General features: G+C 45.2%; 1 long non-coding RNA gene across 2 annotated transcripts; it reads left to right on the forward strand.

The window, feature by feature from the left end:
- LOC144805727 (uncharacterized) lies at positions 1–27398 on the forward strand. 2 transcript variants are annotated; one of them, XR_013605584.1, is made up of 3 exons: positions 1–55; positions 11078–11195; positions 27016–27398. It is a non-coding gene; the product is annotated as an uncharacterized LOC144805727 (long non-coding RNA). The 2 variants fall into 2 exon arrangements; XR_013605585.1 differs by lacking the exon at positions 27016–27398 and adding an exon at positions 12825–12951.
- Positions 27399–27761: the final 363 nt, after the last annotated feature.

Raw genomic sequence — 27761 nt, forward strand, 5'->3', positions numbered from 1 at the left:
TCAGAGTGTTATTGCTGCAGAGGGAGTGAAGCCAAGAAGTAAGCACATTACTAAGGTACCAACAAAATTTAATATTGTTCATTTGTATTAACTGTTTCTCTTTTGAAGCATTTGGAAATGCTTTTTCTAGTTTTGTTGCTTTTTGTTAAGTTTTTAGGTCTCGCAGAGAGACCTATTGCCGCCCATCCACAAAGCTGATTTTTACGATGAGGATTTTCAACAGTTCACGTGAATCACGTGACCACAAGCTCCTCGTGCACGAGCTTGCATTCGATCATCAAAGGCAGCCCAGTCTCTCTCACACAAGCTTCTCCCAGCAGGCCGTCCACCCCCCTTCCTCTCCATATGGTTGCTCGAGTTGCAGGCAGCCCACCCCCTCCCTCTCCAGCGCCTGCCTTCTGTGTCTCGCATTTGATCATCAGAGGCAGCCCAGCCCAGCAGGCAGCCCACCCCCTCCCTCCCCATATGGTGCGCTCTGCCTCAGGCCAGCATCTCTCCTCCCATAATTATTCACTGCAGGGCCTGCGTCTCGTCACCCTTCCTACCAGTCCCCACAAGCAGGCAGCAGCTTCAAAGGGATCTGCTTCCCCGCCCACTACTTCACACTTCACGGCCTGGCGGCCGTGACTCGCATTTCTCCTTCCCTCTCCCCACAGCAATGCCAAGAGCTTGTTGTGCTCTAGCCTTGATTCTATGAATATGAGCAGATAAAATCTGAATGCTTGTGCGTGTTGCTTTACCTTCGCTGCTTTTAATACACATTTCCGGTATTTAAGTGCGCTATTGAACCACTTATTTTTGGCCAAACGCTGTTGAAACAACCGTTGCCATTTGTATGCTCCCAGAAATCTTTTGATCTCTTCTTGCATTTGTTCCCCTGTGCTGCTTGCATAAATGAGGAATCTGTTTTCAACTCTGTTATATTAAAAACTTTATTGAGAGTCACGTAGATGCTCAGCCCGCCTTTTGCCTGCCTTCCTCTCCAATTTTTACAGTTGGGTTATAGAATTTTGAGTAACCCATGAGTGGTGTTTCTCCACAGCTCCAGGTCTCCTGGAGACGTCTTATATCAAATGATCTTAAGTGGGTTTCTGATTCAGGCTCTAATGCAATCTTGCCGGCTCCTGCGATGTTCCACGGTGTCAGAGTAATCTTACTGTGGGGCATACAGTAGGCGCTCTTGTTGATAAGTGGATGCTATGATCGCTTGTGAAAAGCTTCCATTAGCCCGTTGGTGTTTAAGTTACTTGGTGTTACTGTTACCCGTCCCTTTCCTCCCACACGCGTCTGAATTACAGTGCCTTAGACTAGTGTTCCTGACACACATTCTTGACACACTGGTGCACGGGCTGCAGACGCGGCCTTGTGACGCGCTTCGGGAATCCGGACGTGCCTGTGAGCTTGAGGCCTCCCCCACCCCCTGGTGTGCAGTGATTCCATATGTGGAAGCGGCGCGTCAGCAGGGATGATGGAGTGGATCGAAGCTTGAGGCTGGTGCGCGTCAGCGCCGTTAAAGGCTCGCGCGTCTTCCTGCTTCGCGCGCTTCGTGAAAGAGGGGAGAGCCGCCTGTATGCTTTCAGAATAATCCATCACTTGATCCATATCACACAGCAAACGTACTGAAAGAAACAACGGCTAGTCCGGACTCAAGAGTCGTCAACAAACCATCTTAAGTGTTGCTCATTCACATTGAGCCTCAAAAACATCACATAAAATCTGGATCACAGAGCATCATCTCGGCGAGAGCCAGAGCATACCAAGCTACGGAATCACAACCTCAGTGCACGTGACCTCTCTGCTACTGCACAGAACATCTCAGTCATTTTAGGTGGCTTTATAGCCTGTGCGAGCCATATCACGAATATTGTTCAGGGCTCCTCAACCGACGCAAAAGCGACTGAACAGTTAATCTCTGCAATGTCTGCAGCTCCTCAATTAGTGCGAAGAACATCCGAGTGGAGCACTAATGAGCGCAGTCAGAGCAGAGAGGGTCTCAAATATTGCACCACATATTTCAAACACTGAACATAGCGTCGCTGCCGTTGCAAGAGCCTCTGAACCAAGCACTTGACCTCTTAATTAGCGCTCACATCTCAAGCAGTGCATAAAGCATCTGAGCCAGCACAAGGGGCCTCGTATTCAATACAACAACTCAACCACCGCACATTGCACCACAAGCAGTGCACATGGCATCACAAGGAGTGAACATAGAACCTCAAGCAGTGCACATAGCACCACAAGCAGTGCACATAGAACCTCAAGCAGTGCACATGGCATCACAAGCAGTGCACAAGGAACCACACACAGTGCTCATAGACCACAAGCAGTGCACATAGCACTACAAGCAGTGCACAAGGAACCACAAACAGTGCTCATAGAACCACAAGCAGTGCACATAGAACCTCAAGCAGTGCACAAGGAACCACAAACAGTGCTCATAGAACCACAAGCAGTGCACATAGCACCACAAGCAGTGCACATAGAACCTCAAGCAGTGCACATAGAACCTCAAGCAGTGCACATAGCACCACAAGCAGTGCTCATAGAACCTCACGCAGTGCACATGGCATCACCACAATTCCATTGAGTACTCCAACCTTTAAAAATAGCATCTGAACTATTACACAGGACATTTCACCATTGCACAATTGTAAATGCACGTTGCACTGATCACATGTGGACAAGGCTTCTCACCGTTGCATGGATCTTCCTGATCATCACACAGAGTAGTTAAAGGACAGTGCATAGTTTCTCAGCCAGTGCACAGAACATCTTGACAACTGCACAGATCTGACATTTGCGCAAGACTTCTCAACCATTGCACTGAGAATCTTAACCCTTGTACAGTGTCTTCTGATAATGGCACAGAGTATTTAAATGATTGCACATAGCGCGTCAGCCGTTGCACGTAACATTACAAGGAGTACACATAGCATAACCACCATTCATGGAGCACTCCAAACTTTACGTAGCATCTGAACTATTACACAGTACATTTGACCACGTGACAAGCTCCTCATGCACAAGCTTGCCCGAGCCTTCCCCCTGCCAGCAGCATTTCTCCTGCACTCGGCCCACCCCCCTCCCTCTCCATATGGTGCGCTCTGCCTCAGGCCAGCATCTCTCCTCCCATAATTATACACTGCAGGGCCTGCGTCTCGTCACCCTTCCTCCCAGTCCCCACAAGCAGGCAGCAGCTTTAAAGGGATCTGCTTCCCCGCCCACTGCTTCACACTTCACGGCCTGGCGGCCGAGACTCGCATTTCTCCTTCCCCCTCCCCACAGCAATGCCAAGAGCTTGTTGTGCTCTAGCCTTGACTCTATGAATATGAGCAAATGAAATCTGGATGCTTGTGCGTGTTGCTTTACCTTCGCTGCTTTTAATACACATTTCTGGTGTTTAAGTGCGCTATTGAACCACTTATTTTTGGCCAAACGCTGTTGAAACAACCATTGCCATTTGTATGCTCCCAGAAAGCTTTTGATCTCTTCTTGCATTTGTTCCCCTGTGCTGCTTGCATAAATGAAGAATCTGTTTTCAACTCTGTTATATTAAAAACTTTATTGAGAGTCACGTAGATGCTCAGCCCACCTTTTGCCTGCCTTCCGCTCCAATTTTAACAGTTGGGTTATAGAATTTTGAGTAACCCATGAGTGGTGTTTCTCCACAGCTCCAGGTCTCCTGGAGACGTCTTATATCAAATGATCTTAAGTGGGTTTCTGATTCAGGCTCTAATGCAATCTTGCCCGCTCCTGCGATGTTCCACGGTGTCAGAGTAATCTTACTGTGGGGCATACAGTAGGCGCTCTTGTTGATAAGTGGATGCTAGGATCGCTTGTGAAAAGCTTCCATTAGCCCGTTGGTGTTTAAGTTACTTGGTGTTACTGTTACCCGTCCCTTTCCTCCCACACACGTCTGAATTACAGTGCCTTAGACTAGTGTTCCTGACACACATTCTTGACACACAGGTGCACGGGCTGCAGACGCGGCCTTGTGACGCGCTTCGGGTGGTCACTGCACACCCCCTGGTGTGCAGTGATTCTATATGTGGAAGCGGCGCGTCAGCAGGGATGATGGAGTGGATCAAAGCTTGAGGCTGGTGCGCGTTAGCGCCGTTCCAGGCTCGCGTGTCTTCCTGCTGCGCACGCTTCGTGAAAGAGGGGAGAGCCGCCTGTATGCTTTCAGAATAATCCATCACTTGATCCATTTCACACAGCAAACGTACTGAAAGAAACAACGGCTAGTCCGGACTCAAGAGTCGTCAACAAACCATCTTAAGTGTTGCTCATTCACATTGAGCCTCAAAAACACCACATGAAATCCGGATCACAGAGCATCATCTCGGCGAGAGCCAGAGCATACCAAGCTACGGAATCACAACCTCAGTGCACGTGACCTCTCTGCTACTGCACAGAACATCTCAGTCATTTTAGGTGGCTTTATAGCCTGTGCGAGCCATATCACGACTATTGTTCAGGGCTCCTCAACCGACGCAAAAGCGACTGAACAGTTAATCTCTGCAATGTCTGCAGCACCTCAATTAGTGCGAAGAACATCCGAGTGGAGCACGAATGAGCGCAGTCAGAGCAGAGAGGGTCTCAAATTTTGCACCACATATTTCAAACACTGAACATAGCGTCGCTGCCGTTGCAAGAGCCTCTGAACCAAGCACTTGACCTCTTAATTAGCGCTCACATCGCAAGCAGTGCATAAAGCATCTGAGCCAGCACAAGGGGCCTCGTATTCAATACAACAACTCAACCACCGCACATTGCACCACAAGCAGTGCACATGGCATCACAAGGAGTGCACATAGAACCACAAGCAGTGCACATAGAACCTCAAGCAGTGCACATAGAACCTCAAGCAGTGCACATAGAACCTCAAGCAGTGCTTATAGAACCACAAGCAGTGCACATAGCACTACAAGCAGTGCACTTAGAACCTCAAGCAGTGCACATAGCACCACAAGCAGTGCACATAGAACCACAAGCATTGCACATAGCACCACAAGCAGTGCACATAGAACCTCAAGCAGTGCTCATAGAACCTCAAGCAGTGCACATGGCATCACAAGCAGTGCACAAGGAACCACACACAGTGCTCATAGAACCACAAGCAGTGCACATAGCACTACAAGCAGTGCACTTAGAACCTCAAGCAGTGCACATAGCACCACAAGCAGTGCACATAGAACCTCAAGCAGTGCACATGGCATCACAAGCAGTGCACAAGGAACCACAAGCAGTGCTCATAGAACCACAAGCAGTGCACATAGCACCACAAGCAGTGCACATAGAACCTCAAGCAGTGCACAAGGAACCACAAACAGTGCTCGTAGAACCACAAGAAGTGCACATAGAACCTCAAGCAGTGCACATAGCACCTCAAGCAGTGCACATAGCACCACAAGCAGTGCACATAGAACCTCAAGCAGTGCACATGGCATTACCACAATTCCATTGAGCACTCTAACCTTTAAAAATAGCATCTGAACTATAACACAGGACATTTCACCATTGCACAATTGTAAATGCACGTTGCACTGATCACATGTGCACAAGGCTTCTCACCGTTGCATGGATCTTCCTGATCATCACACAGAGTAGTTAAAGCACAGTGCATCGTTTCTCAGCCAGTGCACAGAACATCTTGACAACTGCACATATCTGACATTTGCACAGGACTTCTCAACCATTGCACTGAGAATCTTAACCCTTGTATAGTGTGTTCTGATAATGGCACAGAGTATTTAAATCATTGCACATAGCGCGTCAGCCGTTGCACGTAACATTACAAGCAGTACACATAGCATAACCACCATTCATGGAGCACTCCAAACTTTATGTAGCATCTGAACTATTACACAGGACATTTGACCACTGCACATATGCAGTTGCACGTTGTACTGATCACCTCAACATGTGCACAGAGCTTCTTAATCATTGCACAGAGGGGTTCAACCATTGCACAGATCTTTCTGATCATCATATATCATATTTAAATCACTGCTCTTAGTTTCTCAGCCAGTGCACAGAGCATCTTCACAACTGCACAAATCTCTGGGTGGAGTCACATCTCACTAGACGCAACTTGTGATCAAGAACCTGGATGCACGTGTGATTCCAAATGATAAAGGGACCACGGAGAAAGACCCGTTCTCAGTCTTGGGAATGGTAGAATGACTCAGGTGCTTATCATTGTAGCCAACCATCAAGCCGAAATACTAATGTAGATAAAATAGGTACGTATAACTTAGTACATGAAGGAGCCTCCAATAGTCTTCAGTACAATTATCTGCAACAGGATAGTTGTTAATACCGAAACGGGACAGCTGCTTTCAGAACTTATGCTCGTGTCCCTTGACAATTTCTTCAAAACAAAAATATTTGGATAGATGGATGATACTAAAATAACGGGGAACCGCATTCAAGATATCTGCTCGCGTCCCTTAACGATGTCTTCGATACGAGAATGTCGTAAGACGAGCGTTAACATCAACCTGCGGGCGCCACAATCGACGTGTCTGTTGGCGTCCTGCAGCCGTTGGAAGAGGTGATTAGAACTGGCTAAGTGTGCCATGAAGTTGGCATTTCAGTACATCCATGAGAAGTGAGCTTTGAGTCATGTAGTGGTCTTCTTATACCACGTGCAGTTCACCCTCTCCAAAGCCTCAATAATCCCTGGGTGAAAAGGACGGCTGATTCTGATTGGGTGCCTGATAGTTTTCCAGAAACTTATGTTCTTGATTGTTCATGTTTGTCAGTAGTTGATTATACTTTAATTTGTGTGCTTTTAAAATGTGTTGCGGTGATTACGACCGCCTAATTCTCACCTGCTGACCTTCTTCGTCTGCTGGTCCCCGTTCCGCCACGGCTTGTGCCGGTTGTGCGGAGGGACAGGAAGCACCTGGCGCACCAGCAGCGTCATCAGAGCTGCCCGCCCCCTTCCCTACTTAAACCACCACACAGCGCGGACGCGCGCAGCGAGATTGGCAACCTTGCTGTGTGTTGCACTTGCGCTGATTACTGAGTGAGTTTGGGGATTTAACTCCTCGCTGGAAACACTTCTCTTGCTTGAAGGCCAATAGCTGTTTTACCTGCGTACTTTTTTTCTAATACTTTGTAGAGTTTTAAACATTGCATGCGGTGATTACGACCACGTTTATACTTTAGTTTGTGTGCTTTTAAAATGTGTTGCAGTGATTACGACCGCCTAATTCTCACCTGCTGACCTTCTTCGTGTGCTGGTCCCCGTTCCGCCACGGCTTGTGCCGGTTGTGCGGAGGGACAGGAAGCACCTGGCGCACCAGCAGCGTCATCAGAGCTGCCCGCCCCCTTCCCTACTTAAACCACCACACAGAGCGGACGCGCGCAGCGGCACGCCGGTGGCGCGCCGAAGGCGTGCCAAAGGCAAGCCCGTCCGCGCCGGGACGCCGCCCGTCGCCCAAACCCGTGGTGGATTTTTTAAATTTGCGTGGCTCCTAAGTGGTCCGTGTATATTAACCATGATCTGCTATAATCAGCAGGAACTGCTCTCATTAAACCAGCATAATCTAGTAGATTCCCAGGTAGTCTGTCCCACTGCCACCCCTTTTAGGAATGATTCGGCCAGGATGGCTGTCTCCTCTCTATTGCGTAGGGGCTCGGAGAAATTTATGTCCGAAAGTTCGCAGGAACTAAGCAATATTAGTACAAAAACGGACCTTAATTTTCTCACTGCTCTCTATCTTAATACTAGATTCATCCCTAAACATGCCTTAGAGCTTTGGTGTCTACTGGACAATCAGAAACCTGACATCTGTTTCTTTACGGAAACGTGGCTCCATAGTCAGGCTTCCTCTGATATTGCTACGGCATTCCCCAGTGAATACCATCTGATTAGGCAAGATAGAGTTGGAAAACGAGGGGGAGGCATTGCAGTAGCCGCAAAAGGCCCCCATAGAGATTACCCGGCTTGATTCGCTCTCCAACGACACGCTCGAAATTTTGATAATTAACATAAAATACAACATTTCAGCGGTCGGCAAAGCATCCCTGGTATATAGACCCCCGGGAGGTAAATCCGAATTCGCCAACAATTTGTTAGATATTTTAGCCTCCCATGTGCTGGCTACAGATAATTTTATCTTATTAGGTGACTTCAATCATCATGCAGAGCTATTATATGACATGGATTCTTGCCATTTAATCTCAACCCTGGAAACCCTGGGACTAACTCAGCGGGTACAAGGCTCCACTCACCAAGCGGGTCATTTATTGGATCTAGTATTTTCCAATGTGACTGATTTAAACTGTGACCCCCCTTTGCAGATGATCTGGACGGATCATTTCTTAATACATTTTAATTTTCCTATACCTTCCAGGTCATGGACCACTACCCAAAAAGAATCCGTACTTATCCGACCTTGGCATAAACTGACTCCTGAGGCGTTTCATATGCATTTTAAACCTCCGGACAATTTTCCTAATGATACTGGAACAATGGCTATTCAATTAGAAACGTCTATTAGAAACACGCTTGATGCAATTATCCCGGAAACAAAAGTTAATTTGAAAAGAATCGCCTCACCTTGGTTTACTGAGACTCTGAAACAAGAGAAAATGGACTGTAGATCGGCGGAGAGATTATGACGGAAGTTCAGAACGCCTGAAAACCGCAAGAAGTATAAATTAATGCACTTTGATTATATGAAACATATAAAGGCGGCCAAATCTCTTTATCACGCAAAGAATAAATAAGCCTCCCAATCCAGCAAAGAATTGTACAAAATACTCAGGGAATTTACCACTCCTCAGGTGGAGCAATCAGAATTTGTCCCCTCCTTGGAGTGGGTGAACTCACTGTCCTCCTATTTCCATAGTAAGATCCAACTAATATATTCCTCATTTCCTTCCTCTTCTCAAAAAGTGGCTTTAAGTGGGTTGGTTTCTTCCGGCTCCGAGCCCTCATTTGAAACCACTGATTTTCCATCCATGATAGAATTTTAGCCCACTTCCCCAGCAGAAGTGCTATTGGCACTCAAAAAAATTAAATCAGGATCTCCTACCGACCCCCTGCTCCCTCGTAAGTGCGGTGAGCTATTCCCGTTGCTGACTGATGGTCTAACCAGTATTTTTAACGCTTCCTTTGAGAGCGCCTCCTTCCCCAGTAGCTGGAAACTGGCGCAAGTCAGGCCTATTCTTAAAAAGCCTAACAGTGATCCCTCTATCCTGTCCAATTACAGACCAATATCCCTACTACCGTACTTTGGTAAGGTTCTTGAATATTTGGTCAACAAACGTGTGTCTTCCTACATTGAAACATATGCACTTCTTGACCCGTCGCAGTCAGGTTTCCGTGCCGCTCATGGCACTGAAACTGCAGTAATTGAAATAGTGGATAACATCCGACTCTCCTTGGATAGGGGCGAATCAGCCATTCTGGTATTATTGGATCTTTCCGCTGCCTTTGACACCGTCTCCCACAGCATTCTGAAACATCGGCTGTGGGAGGTTGGTGTCAGAGGCAATGCTTTGGCCTGGTTCGCGGACTATCTCAAGGATCGTTACTCTTATATCAGGATGAATTCTCATGCATCCGCCACTATCCCTCTTTCTGTGGGGGTCCCGCAGGGTTCGATCCTTAGTCCCTTATTATTTAACCTTTATCTCTGCCCTCTGGCCCACATTATAAAATCTTATGGCTTCACTACGGTGTCTTACGCAGACGATACTCAGGTACTTATCACCTGTAGATCCAATTCCTAGGAAACCTGTACTAGTTTTAAACAATGTATGATTCACATTAATAGTTGGATGAGTGAAAACAAATTTCAACTCAACTGCAGTAAGTCAGAAATTTTGCTATTCGGCAAGGCCAAGACCTTCTAGTCTCAGGACTGGTGGCCTCATGATCTAGGGCCCAGCCCTGAGCCTAAAGAAGCCGTAAGAGACTTAGGGATCATGCTTGACGGGGCTCTTTCTATGAAAGTTCACGTCAACCAGGTTGTCGGGACTTGTTTTGGAATACTTCGCCAACTGCGTAAAATCTTTAAATGGCTCCCACCTGAAGCCAGAAAGCCCCTGGTCTAGGGATTGATCGTCAGCAGGCTTGATTATGGAAATGCCATGTTTGCCTCCATAAATGAGAATCTGCAGTCTGAGCTACAAACCATCCAGAACGCGGCCGCGAGGCTATGTTGGGATTGCCTCCTAGGTCTGCCTCTAAACCCATTCCTAAAAAACTGCACTGGTTACCTGAGCGCCAAAGATGCCATTTTAAAATCTTGAGTTTAACCCATAAACTCCTTCACAGCATCGACCCTTCTTACTTAGCAAAAAAATTAGTGTGGTACACTCCGTCCAGAGCCCTTCGCTCCAGCTCAAAGTTCTTGCTGTCTCAACCTAGAGTCCGGACGTCCAGGAATGGATGCCGATCCTTTTCATATGTGGCCCCCCAACTATGGAATAAGTTACCTAATCATCTTCTGTAGGTCTCCAATTATTTGGAGTTTCGAAGGGGTTTAAAGGCGTGGCTCTTTCCCAAATAAAGTTTCACTGTGATGTATCTCAACTCTGTTAGGTCAATGCCTTTCTTCTGCAAAGCGCCTTGAGACCTCTTTTGGTGATAAGTGCGCTATATAAAAGCATTTGACATTTGACATTTGATAAACACGCCCAGGGGTTTTATCTCTTCCGTTGACATGAGCTGCAATAAAAGTTTCTTTGTCGTTGCAAAAAAATATGAACGGCCAACGAGCCTCTGTAGGTCAAAGAATGGAAGGGCTGAGGAACTGTCAGTCATCTCACTGCTAAGCAGAGCCATGTCATGCTTCACCCTCACTCAGGCCTCTGATTTTGACCAACATCGCTTAGAACACTGGGACTTTCGAGCCCATCCTTTTAATGAGAAAAACAAAACTACAAGTCCCATAAGCAATAGTGGTGGAAGGTGTCACGCGTGACCTGGGACAACATCCGATTCAGCACATCCAGTTCCATTTTTTAAGTATTTGACACAATATTGAATTTATAATCTTTGTTTTTTATGGTCATGAGTCACCAGAATACTAAAAATGTGTCTTTTATTTTCAAGGTCAAATAAGTAATGGTCACCAGCTTGGAAGCTCTGTTAATTCTTCAGTATTTGTCATTGATCTCCATGTGTGGCTGATTTGGGTCTGCCCCTGCATCATTCCTGATAACTCGCACAGGTAAGGAGCTTGTAGCAGCAACATGATAACCCCATTCTCATCTGTAAGAAGTGCCCTCCTAGGCAGGTATCGATCACTTTTGTGACACAAGGAAGGGCCAATATCTGCTATGTACATTTGTTAAAAAAAAACAGTCAAATCACAGTATACTGTTCCTGGATGTTCAGTCCCAGCGGCATTATCTGTAACTGAACGCAGACACCCTAGGAAGCATGTGCTTTTAAGACAAGTTGCGTTCACTCACCTGAAGGTGACATGCTTCATCATTGGGCTATACTCCTCACCAGGCCGGCGCTACACTGCCTGGTGGGCACCACAAGAGGGCACTTTGTCGGAGATCTTTTATTAAGTACGCCAGATGAGCATAGTAGGACAGAGGATGTTGTGTCATAAGATGTGAGATTGGTGAAAGTCTGAATATAAGATCAACTATTGACCATTTGCTACAATATAGTTAATGTGATCTTCCTGGTCCATGTTGAGATCAAAAACGGTGGCAGAGAAATTGAGGAACTAATGACCCCTATCACTGTGTGAAAGTGTTGATCACCTATGGACCTGCTGGTAAGCTGGGGTCTATACTTCAGGTCAACCTTTTTCATGCCTTCTGTAGTCATGGAGCAATCTGTTGGCATTTCATCAGGACCAAATATGGGAAAATGGGTAAATGTGACCTAATCTTCTCCACAGCGTGAGGAGCTCTGTAACTCAAAGCCCTGCACCGTGCATAGGTGAGAAGGTGCCTAGTATCATCTTACTACTACAGGTGAGCGCTGTCTAACAGAGTGCACTAGTAACGGTAACCCTCATAAAATTCAGAACATATTGACCTATCCAATAGCGAGGACGCCGCATCAGAGGGCAACTGGTTTGAAAAGCACATGTTTCCTAGGGTGCCTGCGTTCAGTTAGAGATAATGTCTGTGGGACTGAACCTCCAGAACAGTATACTGTGAGTTGATTTATATGAAGAATGTGTATACTGGACTGTCATTTTCCTCGTCATCTCTTGTGCTATGTAAAATAATACACAACACACCTGGAGGCCAACACATCTATCATACATTTAATGCAAAAATAGCAAAAGGCCAAGCAAACTAACAAGTGACAATTGTCTTTGCAATGGACGAGAGCATCCACCCTAAAGCAAGTTGGAGTATATAATGCTAATGCTACACAATGTATTTTTATACACTTTTCTCCTAATACAAGTCAATGAAACATGAACACGTGATAGAAACAGTTACTGAAACAACACTAATGAGTAGGAGGCAGGATCTTCTCTCGAAAGGAATGTAAGGAGTCCGTGAGGTGCAGATAAAAGATACACAGACAAGCTGCAGAATTCACTGTTTCTGGAAATAATACTTATGTTTGTCAATATTCAATTTATTACAAGATACAGGAAAGTGTGCCGATGGACATCACTAAATAAAATGGTTCTGGCCCTAATAGAATCATGTAACCTTGCAGGCATATTAAGGCGAACAGTCACATCAAATTAATATAAGAATATTGTAATTTGGTAATGTAATATATCAATGCACGTTGAGGCATTCATGTGTAACCAATTATCGGTATTAAGGAAACCAGTATATCCAGTTATGCTTTCTCAATTCCTTCTTCCTAGAGGCCACCGCTGCTGCTAGCCAGCCGTATTCAGCAGTGCCTCCTGTGACCTGGAATCATACATTTAATCAATACCAAAGGTCGTCAATGCTTCTAGCCAACTCCGGTCACTGGTGTCTTTCCAGTCACAAGGTAAGGTGACTCCTCCTTTCGGTGATAGTGCGGATGGGCATCAACTCCATTGTTAGATTGTTTTTTACCCCAAACGGGTTCGGATGTATATTGCTGGGCTCCGAACCCGCTCTTCGGGTTCCCCTCAGTGCTCAGTCCACTCTACCCTCAACGGTATTGTTTCAGTACGCGTTTCCGCGTTCTCCGCATTTCAAATTGATCGGCAAACTCTTAAATTTTAATAGAAACCCTCGTGGGCAACCGTCTGGCCTGCTGCGTAGGGCCAGCCATCTGCAAATGGAACGGACTCCATTCCATTTCTGTCCTGGGTGCCACCCCAAGTACCCTCGCACCGACCTACATCAAATTTGTAACTTGTGCCTCTCTCCGGCGCACAAGGAGGAAGACTGCATGCTTGTAAGTCGTTTCGGTCCAAGAGGACTCTACCCGATCATCAGGCTCGATGACGAGAGAGGCAGCGTCAAAGCATTCAACACACTCTGGATATCTTCGGGGAAGAATCTGACCAAGACGAGATAGAAGCGTCCGCCGTAGAAGAAGAGACCCATCTCTATGCCAGAGCGCAATCGTTGGGGCATGCTGGGGCAGCCATGTGATTGCAATTCTACGTCATGCCAGTACCATAGGCGACTGACCACATTTATAGGTCTTCTTGCGCCCTTCTGGCATCTAAAGAGGCCAAATAAACAGCATTTGGGTATCAGCTCAATACTTAGTTTTGTTGCATGCATTATTTCTTCGACAGCTAGTTGCCAGAAGGAGTGTATTTCATCGCAGGACCATGGTTAATGTAAGAAATCGGCCCCCACAGTGTTGCAGCACAAGCATATAACTGGGCAAGACCCGACCATTCGATGAGGGTCTTGTGGCGTTAAGTAGGTTCTTTGCAGAAAATTATAATGTATCAGTCGAAAATGGGCATTACTAGAAACTATGTGTATTAGTTCACAGGCCCGCTGCCAGTCTTGATCTTCCATTGGAATGTTAAAGTCTAAATTACAGGCCTCTCGGGCCCGTGTGTACTGTCTACGGGAAACAGCCATAACAACGCAACTTTTACTACGCATTACCATCACAACGCAACCATTACAACGCAGGTGCCATTACAACGCATGCCATTACAACGCATTCAATTACAACGCAGGTGCTATTACAACGCATGTCATTACAACGTAAGTATAGGTAAGTATTTAATTTTATTAATATTAATATTTATTTTAATTTCTTTTAATTTAATAAAATTATTATTTTTTTAATATTTTTAATATTAATGTAGTTATTTGGGGTTTTAAGAAATAATTAATTTAAAATAATTATAACATTTTAAATATATTTAATATTTTTTAAATTACAATTTTAACCCCTACACTATCCAACACTTACCCTACTATTACACCCCCCTGGAGTTAGAATAGTAATTTAAACCCCTACACTATCCACACTTACCCTACTATTACACCCCCCTGGAGTTAGAATAGTAATTTTAACCCCTACACTATCAAATACTTACCCTACTATTACACTCCTCTGGAGTAAGAATAGTACATTAAAATATAATTTTTAAATTAAAAATATTAATATAAATAAAATATTACTAAAATATTATCAAACATAATTTAAAAATAAATTAATATTATTTGAATGAAATACTTACCAAATACTTATGTTGTAATGGCATGCGTTGTAATAGCACCTGCGTTGTAATGGCATGCGTTGTAATGGTTGCGTTGTGATGGCATGCTTTGTAAATGCATGTGTTGTAATGTCATACATCCACTGTCTACTGTATCTGATCACGTTGTTCTGTAAAGATGCATAGTTAGGTGTCTACACGTTCCATACGCTAGCAGTATCTCAAGGGTTTGAGTATGCGGCAGAGCTGTCGCATAGCATGGACAGGTGTGCTTAGTTGTGTCTGCCAAGCACCACATGTTGTTAAAATTGCCCCTGGCTTAGACCAAACTCTTAGCGGGTATGTTTACAGGCGATAAGTCTCATCTGGGTACAATTCACCCTATTGCTCGCAGCCCCCTTCCTCCATGCCTGGAAGGACATACTGAATGCTCTATGCCTGATTGGTTTTAATATCCAGATTGGGAGCTCCCTATGGAATGGTGCGCACTTAAGTTCTCTCACTACAAACCATTGCCATCTGTCGCACAATATATGGAGTATCTTTCGGTGTACCTGATTCCTCCATTAACAGCCCTGGAAGACAACCAGCTTCCACCATTCCCGCCAAGAGCCGCATTTCCCAACTAGGGTCTGTGTTGAGCCATCGAGCTGCGTGTTGCAATTGAACGGCATAATATTAGGGGTCCAAATGTGGGACCTCCAACCCCCCGCTGCATACGTCCTGGTCAGTGTGGCCAAAACCACTCTGCTATGTGTTATGGCCTTGTTGAAAGATTTAACAAGACCATGAAGGGCATGATCGGTAGACTTCCTCAAAAACTCAAAAGAAGATGGGATGTCTCACTTCCATGCCTGCTTTTTGCCTATTGGGAAGGGCCACAGAAGGGAGTGGGGTCCTCCTTATTTTAGCTTCTGTTTGGGTTTCCTGTTGGGACCACTGTGCCTTGTGAAGGAGGGATTGGAGAAACCTCTTGGTGAACCTTAGCAAGAGATAGTGGACTATGTGCTTGGCTTTTGCTCCAGGATGTATGAGTACATGGAAAAAGCAAGCAAAAATGTTGCGGCCAGCCTAGAGCTCCAGAAGCTCTGGTAATGCTAAAAGGCTGCTATGGTTGAGTTCCAGCCGGGGCAGATGGTATGGGTTTTTGGGCCTGTGGCTCCTAGGGCTCTGCAAGGTAAGTGGAGTGGACCCTACCCTGTCCTAGAAAGAAAAGGGGCGGTCACCTACCTGGTAGATTCTGGCTCTGACAGGAGTCATAAGAGGGTCAACCATGTCAACCGCCTTACACCCTACTATGACATGGCAGATGTGACCATGCTCATGTTTCCAGATGAGGATCAGGAAGCAAAGAGTGAACCTGCCCCTGACCTGTCCAACAATCCAAAAGAGGGGTCAGTGGAAGGTGTGGTCTTGTCAGACACCCTACCTGCCCATCAGGAGGCTGATTGCAGGCAAATCCTAAATCAGTTTAATGAGCTCTTCTTTTTGACCTCTCCCCAGACTAGCTGGTGTGTCCATGATGTAGACGCTGATGAAAGACTACCTTTCGAGAATAAAACATACAGGCAGACTGAACATGTGAAAGAGAGTATCAAAGCTGAAGTAAGCATGATACTGGAATTGGGAGTTCTAAAGCCTTCTGAGAGCCCCTGGACCTGCCCAGTTGTCTTAATCCCCAAGCCTCATAACCAGGATGGTAAGAAAGAAATTAGGTTTTGTGAGGACTATTGGGGCATGAATGCTGTGACCAAAAGCAATGAATACCAAACTCCTTGGGCAGATGAACTTATTGACAGGTTGGGAGCAGCCAAGTATCTGAGTATGTTTGATCTCACATCAGAGTACTGGCTGATAGGTTTGACTCCAGGAGCTAAATAAATATCTGCATTTTTAACCCTAGATGGGTATTACCAGTTCACTGTAATGCTCTTTGGTTTGAACAATGCATCTGCCACTTTTCAAAGGTTGGTGAACTAAGCCCTTGCTGGATTGGAATCCTTGAGTGTAGCCTTTCAACACAATATTGCTGTCTTTAGCTCCACCTGGCAGGATCACCTGATCCACCTTAGTAAAGTATATGAGGCTCTGAGAAGTGCAGGCCTCGTTATCAAGGCATTCAAGTGCCAGATAGGGCAGGGAAAGGTTGCATACTTGGGTAACCTTGTGAGTGGAGGCCAGGTTAAACCCTTACAACCCAAGATCTAGACCATTCTGGACTGGGTGGCTCCAACTACCCAGACTCAAGTGAGGCCTTCCTTGGTTTCCCTTCGACCATAGGAGGTTTGTGAGGGATTATGGCACCATTGTGGCACCCCGCACAGAACAAACTTCCAAAAGAATGCCGACAAATAGTGAACTTGACTGTGAGCTGTCTAAAGGCTCTTGAAACGCTGAAGGAAGCAATGTGCTCTGCAGCTGTTCTGAAATCTGCAGATTATGTCAAGCAATTCATTGTAAAGACTGATGCCTCTGAACATAGTATAGGAGCAGTGCTATCCCAAAAACATGACTCCGGCTTCATTCCGAAGACCCCCACAAAAATTTGTATCTACGGCCTCCACCCTGAAAGTCAGGTGAGAGATTGTAAAATTCTACAGGACTTTCCCTCAAAAGACTTTAAGAGGCAGAGAGGGACGTCTACCTCTGTGGTTACAGAAACTCACGACCAAGGATAACCCCTTATCAGGTGTTGAGAGTGATTCCGCTCTCAGGACTGTCATCTCTAAGAAGAGGGCTAGTGAGGCGGAGATGGTATCTACTAAGGTGCTCAAGAAAGACCACACCTCTACTCATGAAGGTCAGACTTCTTCCTCAAAAAGGGCTCCTGCTCCTTCTAAGGGACTACCTGTGCCCTCTATGCCTCCGAGATCTGTCTCTAAGTCTCAGGCATCTAAGTCTCTTCCTGAGACAAATTTGCCTAAAAAAATGGGTCCCTTGTCGACGAAGACTTCCGTCGCCACTGCTACAACGACTACTTCCACCTTCTCTTCTCCTCAACCTACAATGATTATGTCATCAGAGTCCTCTCCATTGACGTTTGTCATGGTGTCGGTGAAGCCTCGCTCGTTTGCCACCTCCCTCACTTCGTCGTCAATGAAAAAGAGGACTGTCTCCGGTCGGTCGTCGACAGATGCCTCTTCGCCGGCGAGACGGTCGATGGCTCTCAAGGCTCTACCTGCTTCGTCGGCGGATGCCTCGATGTCTGTAACGACCTGACATTCCCAAGATCGGGGACAGACACCCACAGAACACAAAACCACTTCTTGTGAGTTTCAGGATTTATTGATAGTGTGCAAGGTAGCGGGAAGTATATACATAGAATGTTATTTTGAATTCACCAGGTCTGTATTCGTTACCCCATTCACAGCGCTGGTGTTATGCACCGTCCTCCGCAAGTACAACGGTCCCGTTGTACGCCAACGGAGGGCACTGTGCTAAAAGCGGCCGACAATGCCGTTCGATAGCGGTGAGGGGTCTTGATCTCTGACGTTGGGGTAGCAGACGTGAGGAAGGTGGGAGTCGCCCAGCCGGGTTCTCTACCACTCCTTCCTTGGGGATACGGGGAGCAGCCGCTCTACCGGTATCTCAATCAGGCGATTCTCGCTGCTTATCACCCAAGAACCAAAAGAGAGAGATGGTCGAGAGCAGCCGCTCGATCAGACCTACCTCTGGATGCTAGGACCGTGGAGACGCCGCAAACTCCTCCCGGAGTGCGTCTCAACACTAATCCCTGACTAGTACAAGGACAGGGGCTGGGAGCTACGGCTCACACCAACCTCCGTTTACCTGGCCTCCGAGAAGACCCTTGGACCGGGCTGGGAGCAGCCGCTCCTACCAGCCTCAACTCGGGATCCTGAGCCGAGCCTCGCTGACTCGTCAGAGTCAGAGGACACTTACGCGCTGCAGACCACTGTTCCGCAAGTAACAGAGACACGGGGCGTTCCTAACTCCGTTCTCTTGAAGATCCTTGATAGTTTCAACAGTCTCTGCTCACAGAGCGCTCTGCTTCAGGATACGTCGGCTTTGGAGTCTGAATATCCGACACGGCGTCCTTTCCCTTTCCGCCTATATAGGCGGTCCTTCATGTTATGCAACACGTCTATAGGTGTTGCGTAATCTCGCCGCGCTAGGCTTCCTGGGATTTGTAGTCCGCTCTGCCAGCAGCGCACGGCAAAGGCATGACGAGGGCAGGAAATCATGACAATGTCGAAGGTTGCCTCGTCATTGACGGGTGCTTTGTCGACGATTGCTTCGTCGGCGGTTGGCTTGTCGGCGGTTGCCTCATCGACGGTTGCCTCGTCGACAGCACAGAAGCTTTTTCTTACGGAACTTCAACCACGCTCTTCGTCGTTGACCGCTGAATCGGTGGCGGCATCCTTGGTTCCACCTTCAGCTTTGATGTGTCTAGTCCTCTTGAAATCTTCAACAAAACTTTTGCCGCCTTCAGGAACGACGGATGTTTCCCTACTTCAACGTAGGAACTCTTCTTTGGGTCTATTGCCAACTCAACCATCACCAAATCTTCCTGTGTAGCTTTTGACTATGACGCTAATGAGGAGGATTTGGAAGAGGATGACCGGTTCCGTACTGCTCGTACTCCTTCCGAGCTTCTCATCAAATGCCAAGATATTGATGATGACCAAGGATATGATTATTACCCTGAGCCTAATACTCAACCACCACTTGAGTATCCAGCTGTGCAGATGCCCATGTCTCTCATCTCTATGCAACATATGCTTGATTACTACTGCTGTCGATTTCCTCCCTCGGAGTCGGCCTCATCTGTCCCACAGATGCCTCTTCCTCTGCCTTCATCGATCATCGGGCCGACCCCTCCGGTGGCATCAGTGTCTCATCACCCGGAGGACGCACACACAACTGACGACGACAGAGAAGGGGAGTGGGTGATAGATCCCTCCTTACTGAGTAGGACAATTATCAAATTCATACTCTGTCACCTTCCACTCCAATTCCTGTTGAATCTCCGCCAGCTGACATAGGTGGGTTTCATGTTCTCATGGACAGGCCGGCCAAGAGATTACAACTTCCTATAGTCACGAAGGACGACGACTGTTTCTTGTATGATTTCAAAGACCAGCCACGGAAACTGATCTGGGCTATCCCAATCATTGACTTCATCTGGCAGGACGGTTTGAAGGTCCACCCCTCTCTCTTCTGAATGAGTCCCTATTTCAGGGTTGTGTCCCTAAGGCCTTTAAAGAGGCAATTGTGGTTCCCCTTCTGAAGAAATCAGGGGCAGACTCCCAGATCCTGTTGAATAACTGCCCAATCTCCTTGCTCCCATACCTGGTAAAGGTACTGGAGGCTCATGTGGTGAATTATTGAACAATCCAACTATCTCGACTCACACTAAGCTGGGTTTCGGCCTGCCCACTCAACGGAGACTGTAATACTGGCGGTATTGGGCTCCCTGCGAGAGAAGGCTGACATGGATACTCCTCAGGCTCTGGTGCTGTTGGATGTCTCGGTCGCTGTTGACATGGCCGACCATGGGATCTTGGTGGACCGTGTCAAGGAGGCCGGCATTCAAGGCTCATCCTTTGGCTGGATTAGCTCCTTTCTAGAGGATCGATCCCAATCAGTCTAGAGCGAGAGTCCACCATGAGCTGACCTCGTCTGGATTCCTCGATGTTACCTCCAGCGTCTGCAAGGAGACCCCCTCAACCGTGACCTGCTCTGTCAGGTCTTGGTCTAGTGCGTCTCAGTCCTCATTCCTTAGCATTGGGAGGGTCAGGTCTTTCAGGAAGATTCTCCCAGTATTTCCATCCCCTTGTTGTCAGTGTCCTCAAGGATCCAGTTCCGTCCTTTGTCTTGTCTCTCTAGCCATGTAAGCAACTCATTGACTTTATCACCAACATCATAGAGACAATGCTGGGTAGCCAGCGCACGCTATTTTCCATTAGTGCTCTTAATGTGTGCTGCTTCAGTTGATGGTGTAATGGGAGAGAAACTGATTCCCCACTTGCCAAGCGTGCCTCCAGGAAAGCACATTCCCTGCCTTGAATTCACCCTATAGCACGCAAGCTGATTCAACAGGCCGCCCGTTCTCCTTAAAATAGAGGTCTGCTCCATCTCTCATACAAGCTTTGAACGTCTTGTCTTATAAATATCACGGATCAACCCTTGGGGGTAGCATGAAGTCTACAACCGGACCATCGAGTTGCACCTCCACCAGCGAATCGTCTGAGATTCCCCCTGCTATGTGTGTAGCGGCACTAAAATCTTCTTTATGGACAGTCTGGGTGAAAAGATAGTGCAGGCATGCCAGACTACCATGTGCTGCAGACAGGTGCGTCCGGTACTGATACCGTCTTCCCCCTCTAGGGGCATTTAGGAGTATCATGAATATAGTATAGGTGCAGTTCTGTCACTCCAGTCACCCCAAAGCTTATACAGGATGATAATCTATTCTAGACCTATGATCCCCTGCTTGAAAAGTCCATGCTGGTGGCGAATATTGAGGAAATCGCCCATTTAGCTCTCTTAGACTTATGGTTTCTAATTCTAATTATGGTTTTTTCTAATTCTTTTACAAGAGTCTTGCCGATGTTTTCATTCTTTTGTTCCCTCATGCCCATTGTTGATGAAAGACTTGGAATTGACCATAAGTAATTTTGCCGTTGTATTTCAACATGTCTATCATAAGACCATAGCATATTCATGTTATAAACACCGGTAATAATAATCTCAGGTTGGGTGCCATTGTCCAGTTGCTGCAATATCATAATTATCAAATTTATCAAATTGGTCGCCATTGTTCTTCGTAATTATATACGTTGATTACTACAAGAGATTTAATTATAATTTTTTACTTGTATCGTATTTTGACAATTAGATAATCCTTTTGACTTTGGACGTCCATTTCACTTTCCATTTTTAGCTCAGTTGATATAAAAATAGCCAAACCCCCAAAAGGTCTGCCATAGTTACTTGTTCTCTTAGCTAATGAGTAATAACCCTATAACCTTCCCATCTAAAAGGAACTAAAGCCCAAGTCTCTTGTAAACAAATGATTTGAAAACAGCACAGAGTAGCTAGTTCGTTATTCTGAATCTTTGCTGGAACCCCATTTATATTCCACAAACATAATCTGACCCTTTCATTCATAATTGTTGGGCCCCTTAAAGGAACTTCAGAGTGTAGATGTCAATCCTGCCTGACATTATGGAGGGCTGCTGATAGCCAACCTAATTTGACAGTGTCATATAATCGGTTTTCTATTTTTACGTCTACGTCATACCTATGGAGTTTTTAATATTGAATATTTCTTATTATTCTTGGTTCTCATTTGGTTATGATTTTGTAGTTTTGATGAAACAAAAGGGCTAGGATAGGAAGGTTGCAGGGGAGTTGTTATTTTTATTCCCCAGTCCTGAAAGAGATTATGTCCTTGCATAATACGGCTGGCGGCAGTAGATGATGTCTAAGTTACTAATGTCGATTCACGATTATTATTCTTGATTGTGAGGAATTTAATTGATTCTATGTCGGTACATTTAATTTTCTTTAATGAGGGTACTGCATTACACAATTTATTGTAATATGTTCCCACGAGTCAAGATATCATTATTACTCCTAGATTTATATTCCGGCGTAATAATTACCTGCACCACTCCTTCTTTTTGATCTGGGTTATTTTATTTAATTTGTTGCAGGCTATTTTCACCTTGAGCATGCTCAGTTAACCTTCCATTATGATTACTAACAGTTTGAGACCATGATTGTCGATGTTTATGTAACTGCTCCGTTTCGGTTCCCAGATCTTGTGGTAATTTATTATCCTTCCAGGTTTTTAACAATTCTCTATTCGTTTCATCCCCTCTGATACTCTCCCTCTTTGCTCTATTTGTTTCCAATTGCGATGGCTTATTTTCCACCTGTTTATTAATTTCCTCCACTTGCAGCATTTCTAAGGACTGAATTTTCCCATTCTCTATCATTTTTATACTATCAGCTTGATTGTTTAGGCATTTATTTTTCATAACTAAAAGGGTTTTGTTGGAGACATTTGTTTACCCTCACCTTCACTATATGATATTTGGTCATGGTTGTTTCCAGTGTTCAATCTTACTATATCTGATGCATTTGTATTTTTTTATACTTTTAAAAACTTTATTTCTTGCTACCGTTGTTTTTTCGTTTCTCTTTTTGATAGATGAACTTCCGGAGCTGCGTCTGTCATTGTTGATTGTGTCGAGCATAGGTTTATCACTTCTTGATCTTTTGTTATATCATCTATTTTTTCTTTAACAACAACAATATTGTCTTTACATTTTATTGTATCTTTAGCGTGGCAGTCGGTCTTGATGGGTTGAATTCCCACATTAGGAAAATTCGCTTTTACATCGTCAATTATTGTTTTTAAAATATCCGGAATGGTAGTTAGTTTGTTAGTTAGTGGGGCACAACTACACTCTGCATACGTAGATATTGGCTGAGATTGCGCCCTTACTATTAGATTATTTTGCGTTTTTATCTTCTGCTCAATTCTGGTAACAGAGGATGCCATAGCGCTCAAGATCTATTTGGACCTCCTTTTTGTTGGACTGATATGTTAAAGCTTCCAGAGTTAATTGCGAGGTTTTGAAGAATAAATCCCAAATTGCTCCTGCGTTCCCACTTCCTGGTGCCTGAGTACCTGGGCTATGGTGTTGCCCATTTATGAATGATAGGTCCTTATACTCCTCTTTTTGTGGTCCTTGAAAATCATCTCCCTCTTCACAAGAATTAATGAATTGTGGCCTACTATTGAAAACGTCTTTTTGATACGGAGTACTCCAGCGCTGCAGAGTTTCTGGGTTGCTGTTGTATTCGTCCTTATTAATTTGAGATGCATTATTTTGATTACATTTCGTCTGGTACTGTTTTTTAGCTGAATTTATTTTAGACAGAGTAAGATCCGATTTCAGTGGGGGTATTGGCTTCCCTTATGATTTTCACCCCACCATTTAGTTAATTTGGAGCATCTTGCTCTTGTTGATTTATTTGGCCCAAATTAGATGGTTCCCCTATCCCGTTAGCTTTTCTGATTTTTACTTGCACTTCTATTGGCATTGGCTGCCTAGTTTGTAGTAAGTGCCGAGTATCTCCCATTGTTAGATTTGTGCATTTTGCGTCCTCTTATTGTGAACGACCAGTAAGTGGAATAGTTAACATCTCTAGGTCTGTTATTTGACCCCAATGGTTGACTTGGTCCTTATTTGAATTTGACATTCGTTCGACTTCAGCTTCAGACTCAGGGTGGCCTGGTTCACTTACTCCTTGCTTAGGGGATATAATATTTGTTCTACTCAGTGGTTTAATTGGAATTTGAAGATCACATGGGTTAGTTAGCAATGTTAGCATAGCACCAGTTGGGTCTTTCATAAAATCAAACTTTGACGGCGACTTTCCCAGTTTCCCAAATGTATGGACCTTAGATGATTTAAAGGACTATATGTCACCTGCTATTTTTATTTTAAAAGTATCTAATATTAGTGTTTGCTGTATTTTTCTTTTCCTTTTGATAGGAGGGAGAGGTGGCCGCTCCTTTCCTGACCTCAAAATACACCCTCTAAGGTGAAGAAGTCTTGCTTCTTTCAGAGAATCAAACGGGCCAGTGACAAGACCAAATGGTGCTTTGATTGGACAAAAACACCTCCAAACACCTCCAGGGGAAAACACCCCCAAAGCACACCTCAGTACAGAATCCGCCGGTGCTGCTGGTTACTTAGTTAATTAACTAATTAATTAATCAATTGATTAATAGCCGGGCTCCAGGTAGGGCTGTAGTCTAGGTATGTAGATTAATTCAGGGGTCGAGGGGTGCTTTAAGAGGGTCAAAGTCTATTGTCACTTTCCCCTTTGCATAATTTCTCAGATGTTGTATTACAGACTTATTACAGACTCCAATGGCTCAGCGACTTACGGACCGATCAACCTTAACTACTCGCCACATGCCACACACCTCTTGCCACTTGTCACTCACCACTCACTGTTCATTGCTTGTTCGTTGCTATTCATCGCTGTCAAGAGTACAAGGGAGAGTGCTGGCAATCGTTCAGGAGCAAGAGCGGGATCCAGAGCCAGTCCCACTACAGGCGGCAGATGTAGGCACTTCCCTCCACTCCTCTACTCAGCTCTGCTCTGCTCGATGCTTGGTGTATACGTAAAATCAGGCGGCAGCTCTCTGAGTTCTGAGGAATGATTGAAGCGTGCGATGTCGGACCATAGATGCGTCCATTCCTCATCGGAAATAGGACAGTGAATTAAGTCTTCCCACATAGACATATACCAGGGGCGTGTGGAAAGCACTGTTTTAAGGAGGAAGCTATAGATAAATGAGATCACCCCTTTCATGTTAGCAGTCTTGGTGAGAAAGACCTCAAATTTTGTGAGAGGTTGAGTAGCAGCCTCCCGTATCTGAGGTGTGAGAGCCCAGTGCATCAATTGGATATACTGATATCTTTCCGTGTTCTTCAATTCAAAGTCCCTTTGACATTGATCAAAAGTAAGGGGATTAAAATTGTGTAACAAATGTATTAGAGCTAAGCAGCCTCCCCTTCACCAGGCATCAAAGGGCCCCTCATGTTGGGCCGGGGGGAAAGCTGGATTAAAATGGATTGGAGTGAATGGGGATGGAAATGAAGTCCACCTGTCGTCGCCCGAAATTGAGTCCCATACTTTAAGAGTGGTGCGTGTGGGGCAGCTAAGGTCACCCTGGCAGCCGCCTGGAAGAGAAGGGAGGCTCCAGCTATTTCCCTATGGCACTCTCGTCTTTGGAGACTGCTTAGCCTAGAACGTATGGCTGATATTTTCAGGGATAATTATAAGAATTTCGAATTTAAATGGGGCCCCTTTGTCTCCTTCCTCTCCCAGTGCCGTCCGTCTGCGGTGTGTCCCTCCTCCATCAGAGTCCGCCATCTCTTCCATCAATCCCAGTGCCGACCAACCTCTCGTTAGTATGAACACGCCGCCACCACGGGTGGGGTAGGGGGTGTTTTTTTTCTTTGTTCCTTGTTAGATTCATAATTACTTATCCCATGTTAGGATGAGTTTGTCGATGCTTTATGGCTTTTCCGGATACAACACCTCGGTAAAGCAAGCTGGAGAAATTACCGTTACAGAAGGCCGTTGAGTTTTCTTTAGACCTATCTGCTGGCTTAGCAAAGTTGCATGATCTTCTTTTTTTTCTTTGTTATCTCTCTCTCTCAGCTCCGGGGCACTTAGAAGCTGTATCTTTCATTTGGCTTATCTAATAAGAGGAGGAGCTGGTTTATATTGATCAATGCACTTTGTCCACCTGTTATAATTCTGTTGAGTCTCTCTGATCCCCTGCGTTGGACCAAGTGATGATGTAATTTTTGCCTGTAGACTATGGAAAAATAAATTAATAAACACATTTTTGACATAAATCTGGTGGCAGGCTCTGTGCTCCTCTGTGCCGCCGCACGAGCAGCACCAGCAGCGCCTTAGCACCGCCGTGCCGGCAGCGGACGTTCCTGCCCCCACAGCAGATCCGTAGAACTTAAAGCGCCCGTATAACAGGACGCAGGTGTAGCGGGAACCGGTCACAAAACAAACCCTGGCAGTCGTCCCAGGCTCCGCTCCGCTTGCTCGTCAACTCCTCCTTGGCTCGGCCCCTCGGCTCTAATCGATACGCTCTGCACTCAACGCCGAATCACAGGCCGCCAACAACTGTGAACACCAACAGAGGAAAGAATTGTGTGTTTCCCCCAGTTAGTGAAAAAAACAGCATAAGTCTTGGCTGCTTCTGCTGCAACCAGTCATATGCGTCTCTTCAGTCTAATTTTTCTGTCTAGAAAAAGATTTTGTCCTGGTTTTCTGCACCCAGTAAATCCAAGTGCAGAAAAACCTAACAACTGATAATCAGGGGGAATAAAATGAACACATGAAAGTACGCCTTAATTTCATTGCCCTTGATTCACACTCTGGACCATAGTTGAGGGATAGGTCTAGGCATAGTCCTCGCAGCACACAATAGATTTGCTTGAGGCAGAGGCCAGAGCTCAAAAGCCAGGAAACCAGATACAAGTAGGTGGTAACTCAGGGCAGGGGAAAACGCCTGTTGTTCGTGGAGTAGTCATTCCCTTCTGCATTACAAATTAATTAATAGTATATATTTTTTTAATATCTGTTTAGTGCCAGTCCATTTGACTTCCATATCTGCCTTTGGGATTCTATGTTGCAACTCCATAGAGTACATGTATCCTTTGTGAGCTTAATAAAATGTTGAAAATTCTACAAATCCTCCCTCCTACATCCAAGTACTCTCATGCTACCATTCTACACTCTGCTCTGTCTGAAAAACAGCTCAGCATTTTCAAAATTCTGCATTGATTTGGCTTGTAAAATATATTTTTGGAAATGTACATGTAATAACTATTTAATTTTAATACTATAGGTGATTGAAATTACGCACGAAGAAAGCAAGATTTAGCACTAAGCAACTGAATGTCAGTGCATTCTACGTTTAAACAATTTCCAAAAATCTAAGTGTGGCGAGGAAAGTACTATACCTGTAAGAGAAGTCTCTAATTGTGCATTTCATTAACCCAGAGCAAAGCCATATCTGTGCACACAGCATCAGAAATAATGTAGAAAGACCGCTTCAGCATCCTCATCTGAAATATTATCAGAAAGACAAATTGCCTCAGCATGACAGAATAACGTTCATCTAAAGCATCATGTAATTCTAGAGAGGAAGCACACAGTGCATAAAAGAAAGTTACAACTAAAGGTTTCTTCTGGATACCATCAAAGAAAAGACGCTGAAAGAAGACTCCGAAGCTGTCACGTTAACAACCAAAAGACTGGAAAATCACCCTTGTTCAACAACCGTTTTAAACCAGTTACGCAAGTTTGAGACTATCTGCCTCGGGATATAACACCTTGACCCACTCTGCTCACTCTTGCGAAAACCTTAAAAATTCACCACTTTATTGTGTTAATGACCATCTCAGATTGTTTCCTTTTTATTGTGTACTGTTCTTTAATTCTATGTAAATCGCCTCAACATTATCTGTTGTGCAGGAGTGATATGTAAAACTGTTAAACATAAAAATGGATTAAAGGACACTGTTGCGCTATAGCTAATGTAAATAAATCCTCATGCTCAGAACTACAAACGTTAACCTTACACTAAACATA

Source organism: Lissotriton helveticus, assembly GCF_964261635.1.
Source record: "Lissotriton helveticus chromosome 1_1 unlocalized genomic scaffold, aLisHel1.1 SUPER_1_unloc_2, whole genome shotgun sequence".
Taxonomy (NCBI): Eukaryota; Metazoa; Chordata; class Amphibia; order Caudata; family Salamandridae; genus Lissotriton; species Lissotriton helveticus.